Raw genomic sequence first — 16602 nt, 5'->3', positions numbered from 1 at the left:
TGCGTTAGTTTTTGCTGAACAACGTGAATCAGCTACAGGTATACACTTCTCCCCTCCCTCTCGAGCCTCCCTCCCACCCCCACCCCCCATCAGTCCTCACAGAGCACCGGGCTGAGCTCCCTAAGCACCTCCACTTTTAATGCAGGGATTCACCTTTTATTTCTCACCTGGATGATCACAACAGTCTTCTAATTGGGCTTCCTGTGCATTTTCCCTGAACTTTCTCTAATGTTGTTTACTAACGCTTTCTTGACATCTTTACTGAGGTACTGACAAATAAAGATGGCATATGGTATATGACTTGATGTCTGATTTATGAATAATTATGGAAATAACTGCCACAATCAAGGTAATTAACATACTTCTGGTTCTGTGTGTGTGTGTGTGTGTGTGTGTGTGTGTGTGTGTGTTGAGAACATTTAAAGATCTACCACTTGGCAAATTTTAAGCATACTATACATTTTTATAATTGGAGGATAATTGCTGTACATTGTGCCATTGTTTCTTTTGTAAAACAACGTGCATCAGCTATAAGTATACATATGTCCCTCCTTCTTGAGCTTTCTACCACCCCCATCCCATCCCTCTAGGTCATCAAAGAAAACTGGGCTGAGCTCCCTGTGTTACGTAGCACCTTCCCACTAGCTGTCTATTTTACACATGGCCATGCATATACGTCAGTGCCACTCTCTCAGTTCATCCCCCCTCGCCTTCCCCCGCTGTGTCTGCAAGTCCATTCTCTACCTCTGCATCTCTATTCCTGCCCTACAAATAGGTTAATCAGTACCATTTCTCTTGATTCCAAATGCACACATTAATATATGGTATCAATATTATTAACCAAATTCATCCTGCTGTACATTAGATCCGTAGAACTTACTCATCTTGCATAGTTGAAACTTTGTACCTCTAGACCATTGACCACATTTTTTCCTCCCCCACCCCTGGTAATTACCATCCTTTACTATTTCTATGAGTTTGACTATTTTAGGTTCCACATGTGAGTTCATGGCTTATTACCCCTAGCATAATGTCCTCATGATCTGCTTTGACTAATAGAAAATGGTTAGGAGTGACATTTAGGGATTCAGCTTCCACATTCATCCCCTGGGGACCCAGCACCATGCAGCAAAGATGCTGGTCCAGAATGCTGGAGGGAGAGAACACACAGAGAACTGAGACCTCCATCTAAGAGCCACACCAATGGCCAGTCCCCTCAGACATTCCAGCCCCAGCCGCACTCTCAGCAGACTGCAGCCATATGAATGACCCTAGCCCACAACCCCACAGAGAAGAGGTGTGTGGTCCTAGCACGGCCCTGGGAAAAATCACAAAATTGCGAGCTACTAAACAGTTGCTGTTTAAGCCACTATCTCTTGTTTACAGCAAGAGATAACTGAAATAGTGCCTTTTAAATATCCATCCTCCAAGAAAGAGTTCTCTAGTCCAGTGGACTGGAACCTGAATCATGCACATCAGTGATGCCCATCCCTGAGGTGGAGTAAAAGGGATGGGGGGCGGGGAACCCTTCTTGTAGAAAGGGACAGAAGGACCAAACCTTTCATCTTTCAAAGTCCTGATATGTGTGTGGTTGTCCTACAAGCCAGTAAAAGTAGTTCACATGAGCTGCTGAGTTTTTTATTGTATCAAAATACACATAAAATTTATCATTTTAACCATTTCAAGGTGTGCATTTCAGCAACATTAGGCACATTCACCCTGTTGTGTGACCATCACCACTACTCAATGCCCAAACAGAAACCCCACAGTTATTAAGCGATCATTCCATAGTCTCTCTTCCCCTCGACCCAAGATAACTACTTACCTACTTTCTGTCTATATGGATTTGCCTATTTGGGACATTTCATATAAATGGAAACATACAATATAATTATCTTTTTTGTGTCTGGCTTCTATCACTTAGAATGATGTTTTCAAGATTCAGCCATGTTGTAGCACGTATCATTACATCATTCCTTTTTATGGCTGTATAATATTCCTTTGCACGGATAGGCCACATTTTATTTATCTTTTCATCCACTGATGGACATTTTGGTTGTTTCCACATTTTAGCTTTACCATACAAAATTTGAACAAATTCAATAGTTGTCAACCTAGGGTCCTTGTTTTTCACCCTCAGTGGGACATTTGGTCACATCTAGAGACACTCCTGATTGTCAAAAATGAGGCAAGGTGCTACTAACATCTACTGAACAGAAGCCAGAGATGCTGATCAATGTCCCACAATTCGCAGGACAGCCCCACCACAAGAACGCTGCTGCGGTTACTATTCAGTTGCTCGGTCGTGTCTGACTCTCTGTGATCCTAAGGACTGTAGCCCACCAGGCTTTTCTGTCCATGAGATTTTCCAGGCAAGAATACCAGAGTGGGTTGCCAATTTCCTCCTCGAGGGGATCTTCCCAATCCAGGGACTAAACCCACATCAACTGCATTGCAGGTGGATTCTTTACTCCTGAGCCATCAGGTAAGCCCTCACCACAAGAATACTCAAGACACAAATGTCCCCAGTGCTGTGGTAGAGAGACCCTGCTCTAATCCAACCTCTCCCAGCCACCGTGGAGGTATAGGGACTATACCACACTTTCCATTTAGTGTGGATTCTTCCAGAGCCCCCCTCCAATAAATGATCAACCTTCTCTCCTTCCCATCCAAGAATTCACAGCCTGGTGACCAGTTTAGAAATGTGAGATTCTTTTTTAACACCCACTATTTCCAGGAGGGAAATCAAAACAAAACCCTTGAAATCAATTTGCAGGAAAAAAAAATAAAAGGATATTTCTGATGTTTTTCTAAGCTTTTCATCCTTTTTAAAAACAGGGGGGTCAAGTGGCAACTGAAGAATAAAAGCAAGTGTTCAAAAGCATGAGCGACCAAAAGTCCACAGAAAATCAAAACAAACCCAGCTCTCAGTGTGCGTAATTATGGGTACAACCCAGTAATGAAAGCTTTATTGGTTTAATGTGATTCCATCAAGTACCAAAAAGCGGGAAGGAGTGGGAGAAAGAAAGAAAATGGATATGAAAGAGGAGAGGGAGGGAGGAGACATGAAAGAGGGACACGAGAGAGCGGAGAGGGTGAAACCAGGGTGCACTAGTAATTAAACTGTGCGTTCCGGATGTTGGACCAGCATTTATTCAGAGGAGGACCAGGGACAGACCTTTTCCAAAAAGTGCACCTCTTCATTCAACCACAGATCACTTGCCAAAGCTGTGTGCTTGACCCTGGTTTTGGTAGGGGGGGATCCAGCAACGAATAAATTAGACAAAAATCCCGCTGCTTCCCCCTGGAGCTTACATTCAAGCAGGGAAAACAGCCATTCAATGAAATAGTAGGTGGGGACCTCTCTGGCAGTCCAGTGGTTAGGGCTGTGCACGTCCACTGCTGGGGGCCCAGGTTTGATCCCTGATCAGGGAACTAAGATCCTAAAAGCCACATGGTATGGTCAAAAAAAAAAAAAAAGTAAGTAAAATACATTGTACCTTTGCAGAAAAAAAAAAAAAAAGGCAGGGGAAGGGGACAGGAAGCACCAGGGATGGGGGAGATGCTGGAATTTTAGAGCAGGTAGCCAAGGAGGGGGTGATAATTTTTTTTGACCATGCCACATGGCATATGGAATCCTAGTTGTCTGATTAGGGATCAAACTCATAACCCCTGCAGTGGAAACACAGGGTCTTAACCACTGGACCACCAGGGAAGTCCCAGAAAGGGGTTATAGATGGCAAAAATCTGAAGGAAGTGAAGGAGTGAGCCAAGGATAGATCTAGGGAAGGATCATTCCAGGTGGGGGGAAAGGATGTGCAAATGTCCTGGGGAGGGATGTGCCTGTGGAGGAAGAGTGAAGGGGTTAGTGTTGGGACAGAGCAGCGGGGAGGCCAGTGGGAGATGGGTCAGATCCCAGGAGACCTCACTGGGCACAGGAAGGTCTTTGTTTTTCCCCTGAGTGAGAAGTGGGCCCTGGGTGGGGGCAGGGGGTTAGACATAAGATTACTCTCATAGGAATTAGCGAGAGGCACCAAGGGAGTGGCTGGTCCTGGAAGGGGCAGTTCCTCCAGGGTCAGCAAGAGCACAGATATCATAGTATCAGGAAACAAAAACATGCTTAATACACGGTGACCCACATCCAAGGACTGATCCAGGCAGGATCTCCCACTTTCATTGCTGTATAGTATTCCTCAGCACAAATGTACCCAAATTCCCACTCTTCTTAAATGGACTTTGAGTCAATAGGCTGGTAGCAAAAATAATTTCTCCAAATGGCTAATAAACACATGAAATATGCTCAACATCATTAGTTTCCAAGGAAATTCTAGTTAAAACCAAAATGGGATACTGCTGATACTGCTCCTGCTAAGTTACTTCAGTCATGTTCAACTCTGTGCAGCCCCATAGATGGCAGCCCACCAGGCTCTCCAGTCCCTGGGATCCTCCAGGCAAGAGTACTGAAGTGGGTTGCCATTTCCTTCTCCAATGCATGAAAGTGAAAAGTGAAAGTGAAGGCGCTCAGTCGTGTCCAACTCCTAGCAACCCCATGGACTGCAGCCCACCAGGCTCCTCTGTCCATGGGATTTTCCAGGCAAGAGTACTGGAGTGGGTTGCCATGGCCTTCTCCAAAAATGGGATACTACTATATACCAACCAGAATGGCTAATATTAAAAGCTGGAAAATACCAAGTGCTGGTGAGGATGTGGTCCTACAGTATTCCTCTTTCATCAGACCAAGCTATGTGGTAACTGGGTTCCTGGATGAGAAATTAACTGTGTTCCCCAAAACTGAAGGAAACCAAGAACCACAGCAATTGACTACAGATTTCAAATCAACCAATTAGCTCTTCAGTGTAAACACAGACGGCAGGCAAATTCACCAAACCTCCCTCCTAAGCCCTTCATCCAGCTTGCTTTTCCCTGTTAAGGCTATAAACCCAACCACAGCTGAATGTTGTTGTTCTGTTGCTACGTCATGTCTGACTCTTTGTGACCCCATGGACTGCAGCATGCCTATCTCCCGTAGCTTACTAAATTCATGTGCATTGCGTCAGTGGTGCTCTCTAACCATCTCATCCTTTGTTGCCTCCTTCTCCTCCTGCTCTCAATCTTTCCCAACATCAGGGTCTTTTGCACTGAGTCATCAGCTCTTTGCATCAGGTGGCCAAAGTCTTGGAGCTTCAGCTTCACCATCAGTCCTTTCAATGAATATTCAGGATTGGTTTCCTTTAGGATCGACTGGTTTGATCTCCTTGCAGGCCAGGGGACTCTGAAGTGTTTTCTCCAGCACAATTCAAAACCATCAAGAAGGCTTCAGCACTCAGCCTTCTTCATGATCCAACTCTCGCATCCATATATGACTACTGGAAAAACTATAACTTTGACTAGACAGACATTTTAGGCAAAGTGATGTCTCTGAGTTTGAATATGCTGTCTAGGTTTGTCGTAGCTTTCCTTTCAAGGAGCAAGTGTCTTTTAATTTCGTGGCTGCAGTCACCATCTGCAGTGATTTGGGAGCTCAAGAAAATAAAATTTGTCACTTCTCTTTCCCTTCTGTTTGCCATGAAGTGATAGAACCAGATGCCATGATCTTAGTTTTTTTTCATGTTGAGTTTTAAGCCAACTTTTTCATTCTCCTTTTCCACTCTCATCAAGAGGCTCTCAACACCAAATCAAAGGGGCAAAGATGGATATGCCATCTCTGACATAACTGTATGCTTGAACCTTGAGGATGGAGAGCCAGCAGGCACGTGGACAGTCATCTCTCTTTGACATATTGCCTGAATGCAGGTCTGGTTGTTTTGATAGGCTTTCAAAAAATAAAAATTATAATCTAAAAGGTTACAGTGATGGATATTGAAATCCAAACCCTAAAAGCCTTCTGCCTATGGTGTTCCAGGTGGCTCCGAGATATTTTTTTTTCCTTCTTTTTAATCTAAATCATGTTCTCAGACAGCACAGAGCCTGGTATAAATTCTCTTCTGCACTAATCTTTTATATACTTTTATGCTTGTCTGAGATGATTGAACATGACTCATTCATGGTTCTGTTTTCCACCACCACTGGTCTCTTCCAGTCGGCAACATCTGGTTTTTTGCAGTAAAAGTTTCCCTTTGTCTGTCACATAACTCTGCGGTGTTCTGAGGAGAAGAGGAGTCTACACCACGGGCTGGTCAAGTGCCAGGAACTGCCATGGACGATAGCAGAGCCGGGATCATCTCTACTGTTTATTGATGGTGATATGAAACTGAAAGTCGGCTGAATAAAAACTGTCAGCTCTACAGTGTAGACTGATAGATTTCAACCTTTTATATATAGAGAGAGATTTTTTGCTGCAAATCCTTTTTTTCAAACAAAATTTCAATAAAATTGTGAAAAGAGTTCTTGTTCTGGGGAAGACACACCCTCCCCTTCACTCTCAAGACAAGTCATGAAGCCCCTTCTCTGAGACACCAGTGCTCCCAAGAGATTCTCAAATGCCCCTGTGCAAAGCAGGTTCACAGCATAGTTCTGGTTACCATAGGTTATCTCCAGGTGATCTTGATTTTTTTTCCCTGTTTTTTTTCTATATTTTAAATGCTGTACAATGAACATTTACAACTCTATCATCATTAAATAAATTGGAACATCTTAAAGAAAACTGGTATCGTTTGATACTCCTTAAACATACCCCATAAAGCATCAAGTCAGTCTCTGGCAATTGGTCTGTAAGTATAATAACCAAGTGGTAAATACATGCCAGGTACTGTTCTTGGCATAGAAGATACAGTGGTGAATAGTGAGAGAGCAGCTGACTCCAAAGGTCTGACAGTTTAACAGCAGGAAGACAGATGCAGGAGGCTTCTGCCCAGCATCACTCCCCAGCAACTCACTTGAAGAATTCCCTGTGACTTGGAACTCTCTGGGTCTACAGACCCTAGTACTGAGAGGGAGGCTCACTAATAATCCCAGGACTCAACAGTAATCCCACTCAACTCAAGTCTATGGCTGCTTCCGGGTCACTTTGAGGAATTCACACCAGTCCTCCAGAAGGCAGAGCAATCAGCGTGCTGGCATGGGTCACTGACCTGGATCATCATCAGGAGACAGGGCTGCAGCACAGTGGGATTTTTATTGGTTTTGTTTTTTAGTCACTAAGTCATATCTGACTCTTGTGACCCCATGGACAGTATAAGCCATCAGGCTCTTCTGTCCATGCGATTCTCCAGGCCAAGAATACTGGAGTGGGTTGCCATTCCCTGCTCCAAGGTGTCTTCTCGACCCAGGGATTGAACCCATGCCTCTTGCATTGGCAGGTGGATTCTTTTATCCCTGAGCCACCAGGGAAGCCCAACACAATGGAGATAGGAAGGTAATTGCTTGTGTTTGGTAGTTTGCTAGGGCACCTCCTGTTGTCCCCATGCTTAGGAGTAACTAAACATGGATAATACAGCTACCCCAGCCTGATAAGGATGGGGTCACCATGGGCTCAGACCCCTTCAGGATGAGGATCTGGGTCACCCCACCAGGCCAGCTGCTCAGACCAGAAGAGGAAGAGGGGACCCTGGAATGAACGGTGAGTGGGAGGAAGATGATGAGTGTTTGACATGGAAATACTCATGTATGTAATGGTTGATGACATGGAAACACTTGTCCATGGGATGGTTGATGACATGAAACCATCTGCAACAGTGGGGGCTCTCATCCAGCCCACTTCTCCTCCTCTTAGAAATGTCTTCAGAAATTTGTGACCAATCAGAGTCCTGGAGAAACTCCACCTAAATGAAATGAATGTATGTGAGAAGCGAATGGCTCCAAAGGGTGGGTTGTAGCAGACAGTGTGGGTGTCCTATCCAAATCCTCCTAGCTGGACTGTGCACCATTCCCCCACCTGCACTGTTGTTGGCTGAATATAACTCAGAGCTGACTCATTCTCCATATAATTGGCCAAAATGGAACCACCCCTTCCAGGAGGCTGAGCTATCCCTCTGTAGGGGAGTCTGGCATGGTGGTACAAAAGCCCATAAAGGGGTACTGATTCCATGGAGCAACTTACATTCCAGATCATGAACTCCTTATTGCAAAATTCAGAGTTAAATTGAAGAAAGTAGAGAAAACCACTAGGCCATCCAGGTATGACCTAAATCAAATACCTTATGATTATACAGTGAAAGTGACAAATAGATTCAAGGGATTAGATCTGATAGAGTGCCTGAAGAACTATGGACAGAGGTTCGTAACATTGTACAGGGCAGTGATCAAGATATCCCCAAGAAGAAGAAATGCAAAAAAGTGAAATGGTTTTCTGAGGAGGCGTTTCAAAAAGCTGAGAAAAGAAAAGAAGCTAAAGGCAAAGGAACAAAGGAAAGATATACCCATCTGAATGCAGATTTCCAAAGAATAGCAAGGAGAGATAAGAAAGGCTTCCTCGGTGATCAATGTAAAGAAGTAGAAGAAAACAGCAGAATGAGAAAGACTAGAGATCTCTTCAAGAAAATGAGAGATAACAAGGGAGCATTTCATGCAAAGATGGACACAATAAAGAAGAGAAACAGTACGGACCTAACAAAAGCAGAAGCGATTAAGAAGAGGTGGCAAGAACACACAGAAAATCTATACAAAACAGATCTTATTGACCCAGGTAACCACAATAGCGTGATCACTCACCTAGAGTCAGACATCCTGGAGTGCACAGTCAAGTGGGCCTTAGGAAGTATCACTACAAGCAAAGCTAGTGGAAGTGATGGAATTTCAGCTGAGCTATTTCAAATCCTAAAAAGATGATGCTGTGAAAGTGCTGCACTCAAAATGCCAGCAAATCTGGAAAACTCAGCAGTGGCCACAGGACTGGAAAAGGTCAGTTTTCATTCTAATCTCAAAGAAGGGCAAAGCCAAAGAATGTTCAAACTACCACACAATTACACTCATTTTACATGCTAGCAAAGTAATGCTCAAAATTCTCCAAGCTAGGCTTCAACAGTACATGAACCAAGAACTTCCAGATGTTCAAGCTGGATTTAGAAAAGGAAGATGAACCAGAGATCAAATACCCAATATCTGTTGGATCATAGAAAAAGCAAGAGAATTCCAGAAAAACATCTATTTCTGTTTCATTGACTATGTTAAAGCCTTTAACTGTGTGAATCACAACAAACTGGAAAATTCTTAAAGAGATGGGAATATCAGACCACATTACCTGCCTCCTGAGAAACCTGTATGCAGGTCAAGAAGCAACAGTTAGAACTGGACATGGAACAATGAAATGGTCCAAAATTAGGAAAGGATTACATCAAGGCTGTAATCCTGCTTATTTAACTTATATGAAGAGTACATCATGCAAAATACTGGGCTGGATGAAGCATAACTTGAAATCAAGATTGCCAGGAGAAATATCAATAACCTCAGATATGCAGATGACACCACCCTTACGGCAGAAAGTGAAGAGGAACTAAAGAGCCTTGTGATAAAAGTAAAAGAAGAGAGTGAAAAAGATGGCTTAAAACTCAATGTTCAAAAAGCTAAGATCATGGCATCCAGTCCCATCACTTTATGACAAACAGATGGGGAAAAAATGGAAACAGTGACAAGTTTATTTTCTTGGGCTCCAAAATCACTGCAGATGGTGACTGCAGCCATGAAATTAAAAGACGCTTGCTCCTTGGAAGAAAAGCAGTGACAAACCTAGACAGCATATTAAAAAGCAGAGACATTACTTTGCCAATGAAGATCTGTCTAGTCAAAGCTATGGTTTTTCCAGTAGTCATCTACGGATGTGAGAGTTGAACCATCAAGAAGGCTGACTGCCAAAGAATTGATGCTTTTGAACTGTGCTGCTAGAGAAGACTTGAGAGTCCCTTGGACTGCAAGGAGATCAAACCAGTCAATCCTAAAGGAAATCAGTCCTGAATATTCATTGGAAGGATTGATGTGAAGCTCCAATATTTTGGCCACTTGATGTGAAGAACCGATTCATTGAAAAAGACCCTGATGATGGGAAAGATTGAAGGCAGGAGGAGAAGGGGATGACAGAGGACAAAATGGTTGTATGGCATCACCAACTCAATGGACATGAGTTGAGCAAGCTCCAGGAGATGATGAAGGACAGGGAACCTGGTGTGCTGCAGTCCATGGCATTGCAAAGAGTCGGATATGACTGAGTGACTGAACAACAATTGAGGTTTCTTTTTTCAAACATTTATCCAGTTGAAAAGACTTTCCTTTCCCTAATGGAACTGGGGCATTTGCTAAAAATTGTGTGTGTGTGAATCTTGGTTTCTGTTGCATTGATCTATTGTCTATCCCTGAGGTCACACTTTTGCTTAGATTTGTTTTCCCCTGACTTACCATCTTTCCCTCATGCCTCATTTCCTAAGAGAACTCTCTTAATAAATTGCTTGGCTAACATTCCCATCACAGGCTCCATTTTCAGGGAACTAGATTTAAGATTGCAACAGACATACAAGTTAATTGTTAAATGAGATACTACCAGGTGCTAATCAGTACTGGGAATAAGTTAAATATGGTAATACTGCAGTGAAGGACTGGCTTGCCTGTGGAAAGCTAGTTTAGAAAAGGTGTCTCTGAGAAAGTGACATTTAAGTCAAGTCCTGAGTCATGACAATGTAAGTGGATGGTTGAAAGGCAAGGAAAATAATCACTGGAGCCAAGAAGGTCTAGGAACTGAGAAGGAAGAGTGTTTAATGTTGATCTTCAATGTCACGGCTGAAGCCAGAAGCACGACGGTCAGAGAAATGGTGGAAAGTGGGGCAGAGAAGCTGCCAAGCCAGGCAAGAGTTTATTGAAAAGCCCTTCATACTAGCTGGAAGTTTTGATGAGGGAAGGAGTAGAGATCATTTCAAAGTGTCAGTCATGTGGGAGGGAGGCGCAAGAGGGAGGGGATTTATGTATACATATAGCTAATTCACGTTGTACAACAGAGAGCACAACATTGTAAAGCAATTATCCTCCAATTAAAAAAATTTTTTTTAATTTTTTTAAGTGTCAGTGGAAAGCAAAGAGTACACCCACCGCATCTGCAGGTACTGAGTTCTCCTGGAGCTGGGAGAAACCCACAATCCCCCTGAAGAGGGCTGTAGGGGAAGGTGTCCTTAGGGACAAGATATGCAGCCAAGATGCATATGGAGAAAGAATTTGATCAAAATTTGAACTTGAGCATCTAGCAGAATCAAGTGGAGGACTTGTTAAAACACAGATTTCTGGGTCCCACCCCAGGGTTTCTGATTCAGAAGACTTGAGGTAGGGACCCAAGAATGTATATTTCTAACAAGTTTCCAGGTGACACTGATAATGGGAGACCAGGGACCACTCTTTGAGACCCACTGGCTCAGACAATACCGCATCAGGAGACAGACAGTGGCTCAGCATTGGCAAGACCATGGACGGCTTTTGTTAATAAAGTTTTATTGGCACACGGCCACGCCCATTTGCTCACATGTCATCTGCAGCTGCTTTTCCGGTTCAGGGGCCGAGATGAGTAGTTGTAACAGAGGCTGTGTGACCTGCAGAGCCAAATATATTTATTAATGCAATTCTGGCTCTTCATAGAAAAAGTTGGCTGATTTCCATTCTGTTTTATCACTAGACTTCTGGAGTTTCTTGATGGTGTGCCTGGGGGAGCAGAAAGGCAACAAAGTACCACAGATAAGGGTCATGATCTTTTGTAACCTAATCTTTCCTGTTCTCTTCGAAAGGGTAGGTCTGTGCTCTTAAAGATTATTTAACTATCTTTTTTAGTGACCTTCCAGTTAGAACAGGGGGCTTCTCTGGTTGGCTCAGTTGGTAAAGAATCTGCCTGCAATGCAGGAGACTAGGGTTCGATCCCTGGGTCACAAAAATCCCCTGGAGCAGGAAATGGCAACCCACTCTAGTATGCCTGCCTGAGAGATCCCATAGATAAAGGAGCCTGGCAGGCTCCAGTCCATGGAGTCGCAAGAGTTGGACAAAACTGAGCAACTAACACTCACTCACTCAGTTGCAACTGAGATATATGTTTTCAATCCACCAAGGTAATGATGTGGATTTTTAATAGATGTATCTATAGGCCCATCAGACATGAGTCTTTACAAAACCCTAAGATGCAAAGAAATGCCCCTACAGAGAGTTGAACACATCAAGATGGGGGGATTCCCTCTCTACCCACTCTAGACCACCAACTGCTATCAATTCATAATGAAGACTTTAGGTGTCTGGAGCAAAATGAGAAGAGAAAGAAAAATTTTCTTTTTAAAATGAAGCTAACCATGCTCATTGTCCTTTCTTCTGAAAGCTTTTTCCAAATTTTTTGGTGTTAAAAATGTACTTTCTTTAAAAAAAAAAAAATGAACGAATGGTGGTTTTTAAACAGCAGCTATTTTTAAATTTTTCTGGTACCTGCCAAAAGGAGAAGGCAATGGCACCCCACTCCAGTACTCTTGCCTGGAAAATCCCATGGATGAAGGAGCCTGGAAAGCTGCAGTCCATGGGGTCCCTGAGGGTCGGACACAACTGAGCAACTTCACTTTCACTTTTCACTCTCATGCATTGGAGAAGGAAATGGCAACCCAATCCAGTGTTCTTGCCTGGAGAATCCCAGGGATGGGGGAGCCTGGTGGGCTGCCATCTATGGGGTCGCACAGAGTCGGACACGACTGAAGCGACTTAGCATCAGCAGTACCTGCCAAAACAAAGAGTTGACACCTAACATTAGTCCAGGGCTCAGATGGCAAAGAACCTGCGTGCAAGGCAGGAGACCCAGGTTCAATTCCTAGGTTAGGAAGAGCCCCTGGAGAAAGGAATGGCTACCCACTCCAGTATTCTTGCCTGGAGAACCCAAGGATAGAGGAGCCTGGTGGGCTACAGTCCATGGGGTCACAAAGAGTCAGACACTACTGAGTGATGGACACTTTCACATTAGTTCATCTGATTTTTCAGGAATTCCACTGATCTGTAAAATACCAAAGGGTGGGAAACAGTGTACTAAGACACTATAGCAGAACTGTAGTGCGTGTCACCTCCTTTGCTCACACCCTAGAACATTACACTGAGTGGGATTCTAAGGTCTGTCTGATCTCACAGGAAAGTGTGCAATGATCAATTGATTAGTGCTGTCTGCACAGGTGCAGGAAGTCAGCCTGAAGCCTGGGCTGTCTTCACCTGCCACCTTTAACGAACATCATTATCAGCAAATGCACATTTCTAGATCTGATCTTGAGATCCAAGAGGTTCCATGAGCACAAAGCATAGAGCTTGCTCATAAACATGAGCTAAGACAATAAGAGGGAAATTGGGTGCAGGCGCTAATACCCCCCACAGCTCATTTAAAGCCTCAGAGATGGCCTCCAAAAATAGAAGCAATCGAGTTATCATAAAGTAGATCCCACTTCCCCAGAAGAACAATGTTATACTTGGTGCACCCAGCCAATGCCTGGGTCCCAAGCAAACCAGAACAGGACACAAAGTGGAACCGTACATACACAGTTATAATGGAAATAACATCTAAGATCTTTTTAACTCCCACTCTCACTGCTCTGCCAAAGAACCAAGTTTTGCCCCATTAGGAATGATGTTGCCCTCTTTCCATGAGCATGCACGGACTAGACTAGGTCACGAGCAATTTATTAGAATCTGCCTCCTTCAGGGAGAGACACTGATGACTGAGAGTTAGGGAAGGGAGGGAGCTTCACTTTATTTATCTTTGGAGCCCTTTGAACTCTCTCTGTATATTGCCTATTCACTAATAAGTTTCCAAAACTTAAAACCATCACCACTATCATTTCATAAGAGAAAGCGTGTTTAATCACAAAAAATAAAAGGCATAAGATCATCTTTTTCCACAAAGAAAGGGTGGCAACTTAACACAGACTAAGAAATAAAACATGCAGTACAGTTTCATGTTTTGTTCAAATGCAAAAATAGAAACTTTCGCTTTGCAATATACATTACACATAATTGTCTTAATAGAAGGTTGTTTTATGGGAGGAATGCTTTGGTGATGCATTTTGAAGTAAAACTCACCTAATTACTTCCAGCCAATTATTTTCATATTGTTGACTGAAAAGCCACTTTCCCCTATGAATGTAGAAAACACTAACAGCACCTTCACTGATCTTTCAGATCTTAACTATTTTGGGCAAAACCAGAAAAATTCAGGAACCAGGCCTATAGGTTTCTGGCTATTTCTCCAGACTTCTCACAGCAGAGTCATTTAGAAAAAACAGTGGATGCAAGTGTGAGTCGGAGAAGGCAATGGCAACATACTCCAGTACTCTCGCCTGGAAAATCCCATGGATAGAGGAGCTTGGTAGACTGCAGCCCATGGGGTTGCTAAGAGTCGGGCACGACTGAAGCGACTTAGCAGCAGCAGCACAGGTGTAAGTTCCAACCAGCAAGTGTTACAAATGAATACACAATTTTTCAACTAAATATTCTATTAAAAAAAAAAAACTAACCTACTAGCAGGCACTTTAAAGCCTATGAAAGTCTAAAATTAGGCACGTGAAGTACCTCCTATAGTACCCACTTCCCAAAGGAGACAATGAAAGCTCAGAGCAGTCAAGTGACTTGCCCAGGAACACACAGCATGAAAGGAGTAAAGAAAAATTCAAACCCAGATTAGGCAGACAGCCAGGCCTACTCACTCAGAATGCATGCACCTGGTGTTCACTCATGGCTGGCTCTCTTCTTGAATTTCTACTCCCAGTGGGTCCTGCCAGGAGTCTGCCAACTAAGGGAGAGGAGATAGTCAAGACACACAGGCCTGGAATTGCTGGGGCTGGGAGTAGGGTTGGACACTGGCCCTCGGACTTGGCAGTCCAGCACATGGCCTGAGTCCAGCTGGGCTTCTCCATAAATACAATCCCCAGTCAGACCCCCTGGTCCAGGTACAAGTGAACTTCAACCTGAAGGAACAACTTGGGAGACACTAGGCCCCACAGGCTTGAAGAGCAGAAAAGGCCTCTGAGGATACATGCATTCAAAACCCACTAGGCTAGGCCTCGTGTACCACTCCCTCCTCCCAGCCCCAAGCCTGGAAACCATTTCTTAAATATTCAAACATGGCCTCTAAGCTGGGAGATTAACCAAGACGCAGCCTTCTTATCGCAGGTAGGACTTTCAGAGGCCCTCCTGGTGGAACCGTAACAGGATCCCTCCAGGAGGGGAACTAATCACCCTGAAAGCTTCTGAACGTGGAGGGGAGGAGGGAGCAGAGAGTCCGCCCCACCCGAGCCAGCCTCATCCCCGCAGTGACCCACATACAGGGAAGAAACCTACCTGCTGCAAGACTGGGGCCCAGGCTCCCCGAACGTGCAGAACCCAGAGCTGTAGACACGAGACGCAAGCGATAGCCAGACCCATGTCACAGATGGGGCTCATCAAGTCACACTCAGGAAGCCCTCCAGGGTCCAGGACACCCAGGATCCTCTTGCAGTTGTCCTAACCAGCATGGCTGGCCCATCTGAAGGATGCTCCAGGTGCGTGCTCGCTGGAAGCAGCTTAGAGTCAGAAGTACGGCCCAGATTGTGGGCATTCTTTGAAAGCCCACACGCTTGAGTTATCATGTAATGCAGGCAGAAGGAGGTAACTGAAAGGATTTGAACTTTAGAACCCCAGAGACCTGGGGCAGGGTCTCAGCGCCTTAGCTACTGACTAGCTTCAGGTGCTTGATTAAGTCACGTGACTGCTTGGCCCCCATCCTCATCTCCTGAGTTAAAGTGAGAAAGGACACCTACCAGCAAGGTTGCTCCAAGGATTAAAAGAAACGAACAATTGTAAATCAAATGCATGGCCTTGCTGAAGGGCAGGGAGGCTGATGAAGTTGACACAGGGGTCATTTTCAGGCAGATCCCCTCTACCGGATTGTGAATCCTGCTAAGGCAGGGTCTGGTGCTCAGTGAATTCTAATTGAAGGAAATCAACACAGAGATATTAACAACTGCCTTTCTCATCTTCTGTTGCCAACAGCAGAATAAACATTCTCTTCAGAGGAGCCAGGAGAATAGATACTCACCCGGGCGTTACCCTTCAGAAGACAGTGGCATCATGGAACCTAAGCTGCTATTCTAATCAATACCTCTTTTTTTTTTTTTTTTTAACTCAAAAGATCTAAAGCCTTTATTTTTTTCTGTGTCTGTCTTTTTTAAAAATTCTTTTTAGTTGCAGGATAATTACAATATTGTGTTGGTCTCTGCCATACATCAACAAGGATCAGCCATAGGTATACATATGTTCCCTCCCTCCTGAGACTCCCTCCCCCCTCCCACCTCATCCCACCCCTCTAAGTTGTCACAGAGCCCTGGTCTGAATTCCCTGAGTCATACAGCAAAGTCCCGCTGGCCATCTATTTTACAAATGCTAGTGTATATGTTCCAGAGAAGGCAGTGGCACCCCACTCCAGTACTCTTGCCTGGAAAATCCCATGGATGGAGGAGCCTGGTAGGCTGCAATCCATGGAGTCGCTAAGAGTCGGGCACGACTGAGCAACTTCACTTTCACTTTTCACTTTCATGCACTGGAGAAGGAAATGGCAACCCACTCCAGTGTTCTTGCCTGGAGAATCCCAGGGACAGGGGAGCCTGATGGGCCGCCGTCTATGGGGTTGCACAGAGTCGGACACGACTGAAG

At 44.3% G+C, this 16602-nt stretch overlaps 1 long non-coding RNA gene across 1 annotated transcript; it reads right to left on the bottom strand.

Annotated features, from left to right (window-relative positions):
• Window positions 1-12351: 12351 nt before the first annotated feature.
• LOC132658065 (uncharacterized) lies at window positions 12352-16195 on the bottom strand. Its single transcript, XR_009597070.1, has 3 exons — window positions 15253-16195; window positions 14619-14704; window positions 12352-12655 (listed from the first exon to the last, which is right to left on the bottom strand). It is a non-coding gene; the product is annotated as an uncharacterized LOC132658065 (long non-coding RNA).
• Between the last annotated feature and the right edge of the window lie 407 nt (window positions 16196-16602).

The sequence above is a fragment of the Ovis aries genome, chromosome 17 (assembly GCF_016772045.2).
Source record: "Ovis aries strain OAR_USU_Benz2616 breed Rambouillet chromosome 17, ARS-UI_Ramb_v3.0, whole genome shotgun sequence".
Classification (NCBI taxonomy): Eukaryota; Metazoa; Chordata; class Mammalia; order Artiodactyla; family Bovidae; genus Ovis; species Ovis aries.
Note: the sequence above shows the minus strand (reverse complement) of the source record. Positions and strands in the feature narration are given on the sequence as shown.